The sequence below is a fragment of the Vidua chalybeata genome, chromosome 10 (assembly GCF_026979565.1).
Source record: "Vidua chalybeata isolate OUT-0048 chromosome 10, bVidCha1 merged haplotype, whole genome shotgun sequence".
NCBI lineage: Eukaryota > Metazoa > Chordata > Aves > Passeriformes > Viduidae > Vidua > Vidua chalybeata.
The window spans coordinates 15,079,385-15,088,045 of record NC_071539.1 but is presented as its reverse complement, the minus strand read 5'-3'; positions in this window follow the sequence as shown (position 1 = coordinate 15,088,045).

The following is an 8,661-nucleotide window of genomic DNA, read 5'->3' as shown; positions in this document are numbered from 1 at the left end:
AACTTAGAAAAGTACCATGGAAGAAGGCATTTTTTATTTAATAGGAATTTTAAACAGATAATTGTCTCTACAGACTGATTTATTATGTATTATTTGACCAAAAAGAAGTAAAAATCTTAGGTCTAGGAAACAGTAGAGTATGTATCTCACAGGGTAGAAGCTCAGAACCAGTCTTGGAAATCTCTGTAAATGCACACAGAATCTCTGCATAAGCCAGAAGCAAAGCAAAAGCTAGTAAAAGAAACACAGTCTCTGTCCCATCATTAACTTGTTATTTTCCACCTGTGCATCAATCACAGGTTAAGAAGTCTGTCCCAGATGTAATTAAAATGGAAAGATGACAATGATAAAAGTAAAATATTTATACCTTTGTAATTTAATGGAATGCAGGAAATTAAATTATGACTTTTGCATGCAATTACAAGCTTTTTCAAAGTCAATGGCTGAGGATTGCAAATGAGGGTTTGTGTCTTTCTGCTATGGAAATGGCACTAATGGCAAAACCTGCCTCCTTACGGGCTTCCCCCAAATTCAGAATTTCTTAGGTGTGTGTTCATGAACATTACTTGGCAAGACAATTCCTTATGCTGCATAAACAATTCCTCCTCCTCCCACCTAAATACAGAGTTCCCAGTTAGTGGCTCATGTGTCTCCCAGTTTACTTGGATGTATACATAGATAAGATGAACTGGGTTTGTATCTTGGTAGTATGAATCCTTAATGATTAGATCAAGCGACCTAATTTAAAACCAAGTTTTGAAATTGTGTCTCCTTCTAAGACTATTTTAAAATACAGAACACATACCTACAAGACACACATTACAGCTGCCCTACCTGGATTCCACTGTGGGTCCTGACAATGATTTAGGATCAAACAAAAAAATCTGCTCTTACTGAGATCATCGCAACCACTTGACAATTACCATGGAGAAGGGAACAGCTATAATTATATTTCATGGTCAAATTTAAGGCAGATGTTCAGTATTTCCTGCTGTAGTATTTTTTGAAAACTGTTTGGGGCAATATATAATGGATTTGAGTATGAATTCATTGCCTCTGATCTAGACAAATAGCTATTTTCTCTGCAGCTACTTCAATGGTTTCAATTTGAGTAACTCTGCATTTTTCTGTTATAATTACACACAGAAGTAATGCCTCTCAAGTATTGGTTAACAACCTTTAATAAGCTTGCTAATGACCTTTTCTATGTGCCAAATTTGAGTAGTCCATCTTGACATGAAGTGCAAGCACAGCAGCTGTACAGCAGCCGTAGCACTACAGGTGTGTTCAGTGCAGTGACCAGCTGTGCTTTGTTTGTGTTTGAATGCTGAAAGCACAGCACTGCTCTTCATAGCACTTGTGAAATAAAGTTTCTTCATCTGTTTCATAAATTATCTTCCACACTTGGAAGTTGCACTATGATTTCTGCCAGAAATCACAACCAGGTTTGCTCCTCAGGATGGCTGTAAGTACTTTATTTTATCTGTTGTGGAATTACTTTTAAAAAATACATTTCTATGGCCCCAGATGTGGTAACAAATAGATCTCAGGTGTAATCAGTATGTCCTTATCTGAGCATTAGAATGTGCAATTATATTTGCACAAATCTATGCAGATGGGCTTTATCTTTATATAATTATAAATTATCTTCTCTTTCTCATGTTAGCAAACAATTTAGCAAATAAATAAAAAATTAAGACTGATGGTATTAGAACAGAGTGCCCATTACAATTACAGCAGCAGAGTACTGCAATAACAAGGATGTAGAACATTTCAGTCTATTTTTTAATACTCAGGGTTTGTTTGTAGTTTAAGATTTTATTTTATCATAGGCTCTGAGATTATAACAGACCACATTTTGACAGGGTTTTCTTTTGATTTTTCAGTGAACTAGATCCTGCTCCTCCTGCTCAAACACTTCCGTTCATGTATGGCAAGTATCTCTCCCAGCATGGGAGAAAGATACAGCAGCTTTGCTGATTATGTGAGCACTCAAGTGTGGATTTTTGTTGGTTTTGTCTGCAGTATGAATCTGAAAAAAAACTTTCCCAAGCTACCATGTTTTTAAAAAAATCTATTTTCCCATCCTCTTGTAGTAACCACTGTTGCCCTTAAAGTAGAGATAAGTTAAATGTTCTGTTTAAGTATAGCTTCCTTCCTTTCAAAGAATTGCATCTGGCAACTGGAGGCAGAATAAGCATTTTTCAATTGTATTATGATTAGCAAGCAATGGAAAGGGAGGCTGGTTGTATGTACTTGTTCAAATGTGAGAGAATTTGGAAAATATATGTAAAAATAATTAACAGCCATTATTGGTGGCCCTGTTGGGAAAATCTTCTAGCATTTACTATGAGTAAATATGCAGGAGCCTGCAGAATCTAAAAGAAATGGGCACACAGATCGTGTGTAACTCCAATTCTTTTATATTATTCCTATAATACTTTCTAATAAAATGTTGCTATAGACTACAGTGCATCTACTGCCTTTTCACAACCACAGATAGATAAAAATCAACAAAAATCAATTGCTGAGAGTTTGTAATTGTAAGATGATTTAATAATTTGCTGTAAGGGTAGTACAGTCTTACCAAAAAATGCTGTAAAAAAGTCAGACCAAAAATAGACTAATGGTGGAATTCAGACTGGAAAGAAAATGCTGACTTCCATTTTTAATTTTCAAAGTTCTCTTTTTTTCACTTTCCTTTTCAAAAATCATATAAATAAACAGATTGACTTCCTAGCATGAAAAGGGGATATTATCTCAATTTGTAAGCCTTGTGACTTTGTGTGGGCGTTCCACAATTGTACTTACTATAGGGATACTCCCTACAAGTGAATTTATCAGGAACAGATGGATGTAGGACTTCATGGAAAAAATGCTAAGCATCTGCAGTATCATTTGTGGTTAATGAGAGAGGAAGGTGGTTGGCTTTTTAACAAATCTAGCTCTCACTGAGGGGCAGACATACTCACAAAGAGTAAATAACTCCAGATAAAAATATCAGTCAGGAGCTGTTCCTGTGTAGCAGCTGGTTCAATATTTTTATAACTTCAGTTTGATGCCACCATCACTAAGGTGTATATCTGTAACACACACTATTTGGATTAGGAAGTAAAATGGAACATACCCAAAGCAAGTAGATTACAATACATTTTAGTAGTTAAAGAGGAACTACATTGCAATGGTCTATACAATACTGTGAATGTTCTGCTAAACAGTACATAAAAGCTGGCTTGCTATAATTTTTTTTTGCTAATGTATGCTCAGAAGGACTAATAATAGGCCTTATGAGTCACAAGCTTTCATTAAGCAAGCCACCAGAGTTTAAAAAACATAACAGTTGAGATCTAGTCTGTTTGAAGTGAACAAGTAAATTAATATGTTTTAAGTAATAGTGACTCTTTTAAAAACACTAAAATCATATGCTTCTAAATATTTAAGATTCTTTGTTCTATGCAAAACCATCATGTTGATTACTGGATTAGCCAGAATATCTTTCAAGACCAAATTTGAACCCATCTTCTCGGTTTTGAAACACATTTGGAATGCTTGATTCCCTCACGATAGTCCCAAGGGGAAATGTGTTACTTTCACTCGTGTCTGGTTACTGGGGAAGGCCCACTTCAGGCCCAGGCTTTGGTTTGCAGGGAAAGCTGCCTTTTACTTTACTTATCCCGCTGGCTTGATTCGGGTGCAATTAAATCAAAATGATTTGTTCAAGATCACTAAGGGATTCAGTGACTCAACTGGGGTAAGAAAGCTGGATTGGGAAAACTGAAAATACTAGTTCCCATCGTGGAACAATTTCTCAGTACCATTTAAGTAAATTAGAGGGGCAACCTATTGTATTTCAGAGTCATCTGCACAAACTGCTGCATTGTATAGACTAAATTTACATCAGTAGGGAAATGCAAAAGGAAAACTGAATGAAAAAGATGAAGGCTTTCATGTGACAGATATCTTAACAGACATACCAGATTAAAAAAAAAACAGAAAAATTTAAATCAAATTTTGTCTGCCAAAGATTTCTGAATTTGTAGGTATCCCTTTTAGAGGAAAAATGTGTCTTTCTTGCTTGTCTTCAGCCATGTATGAGTCAACCTTTAAAAACTGTATTTTGTAGCCTTTCAGGTGTTCAAAGTTCTTTTTGTCTTCTTTTGTTCTGTTGTTGTTTAATCTTTTTTTCCTGTTTTTTTAATGACCTAAAGACATGTCGGTAATATCATGTTGGTATGATACTACTGCTTTTATCAGTAAGATTCGATGATTGCAAAAGACTTCACTGCTGCATGCATTGGTTACTGATAAGAGTAAGGAGTTGTCATCTGTGACAACAGAAGGCAATGACATATGCACATTGGCTCATAATTTGCATCAGAAAATTTGGTGGTAAAGGAATAGTGAAATTTAGTATTTTCTAATGTATTTTCAAGGGTAGAACATAATGCTGCAGCAAGGACAGACTCCTGCAATTTCTTTCTATCCTCTTCCTCCTTCCAAACTTGACCTCACTTCTCCAGGCCTTTCATTCCCTCCAACATCAATTTTTCAACAGTGTTTTGTCTTCATAGACTCTTCATTTCAGCCTCAGTCTCCTGACTTAGCCAGTGCTGGCTTTCTCCTTGGCTTGCTGCCTGAGTCCCCTGCTGAACTCAGGATGTGGTTCTGCCAATCTAATTGTGGGCTGCTACTGAAAGGGGTAGTCCGTCCCGTTCCTCCTACTGTCTGTCCTGGTCTCCCTTGTGAGCTGAGTCAGGGAACTAAACTTGTATAGTTCCTTTTCTTTCAGTTCAGCTCTCTGAATCAGGTCATTATGGGGTAAAATGAGCACCAATGCTAAAAATCACAGCCAGGGTTGGAAGGGACAGTGGAATAGGGAGAGGAGGGACCACCTCTTTTCAGCAGCACTTGATAATTAATGTTTTTCATCATTAAACTGAATTTCCGGCTCCAAACTGCTCACCCTGCCTCCCTTTTGCTTCATTTTCCCCCTTTAGCCCCTCTTCCTAATGGCTTCCCATTTGTCCCTGCCCTTTCTGCTCCAGTCCCAGAGATATCCATGAACTAATGCCAGCTATCTTGTCTAGTTCCCTTTTTTTTCTGTGTCAGACCTGTACTTCACTGATGTCTTGTAGGCAGACTTTGCCAGTAAACACCTGTGGTCCCTCACTCAATTGCTGTTTACGAAGTATTAGCTCAAGAGGATAGAAAATGCTTCACCAATTAAGACAGATTCCTCATTTTTATAAACTCTTCTCAAACCAGCTTTAATTAAGAAGCTTTTTTACTTGTCCATGAAAAAAATCTGAAACTGAACTCTGACATGTTATAAAATGGATAAACCCCCTGATAGTTATGAAATTCCTACAAATTGAGCTTTCCTCACTTTGAACCCTTTGTATTAAAAATAAGGTGTGAAATATTTTTCAACAATAGTGAAGAGTCTCTTGTTCCTACTGTAAACAAATGCTGAATATCTGTGCAAAGACCTCTGTGTAATGCAAGTCAACTCCCATTGACTTCACAGGAGTTATCGTGCTATATATGAGAGCAGAATCCTGTCTCTGTGAATAAAGGAGTTTTTTCCACAGTGAGGGGGTTCTACACAATGAATGCATTTTTACCAGCCCTTTCTGATTCATTGGCAAACTCCCAAACACAAGAACTGTTTCTGTAGTCTTTCTACTCTCACAATGACAGACATTTTCTTTTTCATTTGTAGTGGGAAGTCTTTTGTACGTATTTTTCTCATGAAAACGTGTGTCTTGGTATTTTGTACAGTGAAGTAGAAAATATTTTTCAGTCACAATATGTTTGAAGTTGTTCCTTCCTGAATTTATTGTGTATCTTCTAATTCCAGTCTAAACTTAGCTGAAGATAAAGAAGCAGATTTGAGCCTGATGTGTACGTCTCCTGCAATTCAAAAGCTGCTTTGAAACGAGACTGGGCAGGCCCCTCTGGAAGTTCCAGCAACCCCAGGGTTGGCACATCCAAGATGTGCCAAAGTTGTGTCATGCTGTGGTCCACCCTAGACCCAAACTAGAAAACAATCTACTTTTCAGGAATTCTGCAATGGACCAAAGTGAAATTCCCTTTAGCAACACACACACAAAAAAAAAAAAAAAAAAAAAAAAAAAAAAAAAAACAAACCAAAAAACCTTGTGCTGAAGAACTGCCCCCTACAGAGTTTCCATATTGTTAACAATTACAATCTTGCCTCCTATCATATTTTATTTTTTCCCCAGAGTTCTACATGACAATTTTTAAAAAGAACTTAGCAGGTATGTTTAGGCAACATTTTTAAAGTTTGGAATTTTTTGTGTTATATGATTTACAGTTTTATCATCATCATACCTTATTTTCAAGGTGGTTTTCTTCCTGTCGTGCTCTGGAAAATAAGTATTACTAATGACACCAAAGATCAGATAAAGCTGCCTCTCCAGAGAAACAAGAAATTGTTAACTGAGGAGCACTCTTAGTGCTAAATGGTCTGTGAGATAAGCCTACACTTGACAATGTTCAGACACCCATGTTCAGAACCACCAGTACCATTCCCTCATTTCTCTCTGTGGAACCAGCTCAAGTGTTCCAGTAACCACCTGACACACACAACTGGATTTCTTCCAAACCTGAGTTAAAACCTATCTTTAAAATGTATATCTAATCTCATGTTTAAAACCCAGGCAAATGTATACCCACTATCTCTGCTGATATAAACTATTTAAATGTTTAATTGCCCTCACAGTCGAGAAATGTCAACATTAGGTTTGTCTTGCTTCAGTTTCCAGCAAATGGATAGCATTGCCTTTGTCAGCCAGGTTGAAAAGGTCATACTATTGAGATCTCTGTCCTATATTTAAGTACCTTTTCAAAGTAATCCAGTCTTTTCTCTGTTTTTTTTTTTTTTCTTTCAGAAGCTAAATAAGCTGAAATGTGGAAGCTTCATAGTCTATGTTAGCTCGTTTTCTGCTCCCTGGATAATTTTTCAGTATTCTTTGAACTATCACTAATATTTCCCTGCTATTGTAAATATCAGAAGTGGCTGCAGGTGTTTTTGTACCATTTCTTCACCAATGTGTGCAGATGTCTGCTTTCTAGAAGACAGGTTTTTATGCCCATTAGATTGCATGAGTTCTTTTCCAGTTGCTGTGATGTAGCACTGCCAGGGCTGTGCTGGTCCCTGTGCCAGGCCAGGGCCCTGCGCACCCGGTCCCCCGCTCTGGGGCTGCTGTCCAGACCTGGACGGATCAGGCTGTCCTCATTCAGCACTTTGTGTTCACTGGAGGATGGAGAGACCCTTCCATTGTTTTACCTGGGATCAGTGTATATCTCGTGGGTTTGTATGTCCATGAGTCAGGATATTGACCCTCCTCCATCTTGGAACTATTTTGATTTTCAGTGCGGGTGAGAATCCACTCTTTTATCCAAGTCAGTCTGGGCTGCAGGAGACTGCTGATTTAAAAAATGAGCATAATAGTTAGTAGAGTAAAACTGAGCCTCTGAAACTCACTGGAGCAGAGTACAAAAAGATTTCTGTGTTTTAGGATGTGCAGACCGAAGAGTTTCAGTGATGCTGGATAGTACTAGTTCTTCTAATACTTTAGTTTACAATTTATATAATTAAAAAAATATTAATATATTTAGCTGTTGATATTTCACTGCATAATGTCGGGCCTGGTCGTTCCTTAGAGACAATCTGATTTTTTAATCTAGATTAATTTCCACAATTCTTTGCATCTAGTAAACTTTAATGTTATCGAATCCATATGGTGCCCAGTCCAAAAAAATTGATATAGGTACATTTTGCTGACATGTCATTCCCTAATAGGGTAGGGAATTAATTCAAGTACCTATTTGAATAAACTGGGAAAAATAATTCAGCAAAAGCAGATGTTAGAATTGAATGACAGTCAGTCTTTTGCTTGGTGACATTTAGAAGAAGAATAAAAATGGAGATGGCTTATTTCTGGCCTGAAATGGAATCTATTAGCTGAGCAGTGTGACATGGAGTAATTAGTGAGTGATATGTTATTTTCTGTTGTTATTCTACACTAAATAGAATTATTTAGTTGATGTACTGTAACAGTAGAGACTACTGGAATCAGACGTTCAAGAGGCAAATAGGTTTATTCTATTTTATACTTCATATTTACTGCTTTCTGGCAATATTGCAGTCATTGTAATGATTTAAACTAACCATGCTGATAAATATGTAATTCCTCCTAAGACATCTCTTAAACTGTGTCTCTTACATTTTTAAGATGTTGTCTGGTGTAGCTTTTTCACTTGGGTTTGGTCTCTTACTATTTTTCCTGGCACACCTGAGTTTTCAGTTAATGCCATTATTGGCACCGGCTGAGACCTCTGTGCGGGAGAACACACCGGACCTGACCCCCAGGGCTGGGGGTGCGCGGGGGCTGCCGCTGCTCCGCTTCGTATTGGGGAAAGAGGATTCCAGCTCTTGATGCGTGCCAGGGAGTAAATGGAGGCTGCTCCTGTGCTGCCAGCCGGGAGATGGGAAACGGGGCTGTGTGCTGTGTTACACGGACCTTCAGGATCGTGCAGCAAGGCAGCTTTTGAGCCCTTATGCTCCAGGAGCCACCTTTCCAACCTACCCTTCTGTAGCATCTTGACACATTCGTGTTCTGTCACCCCGTGTTT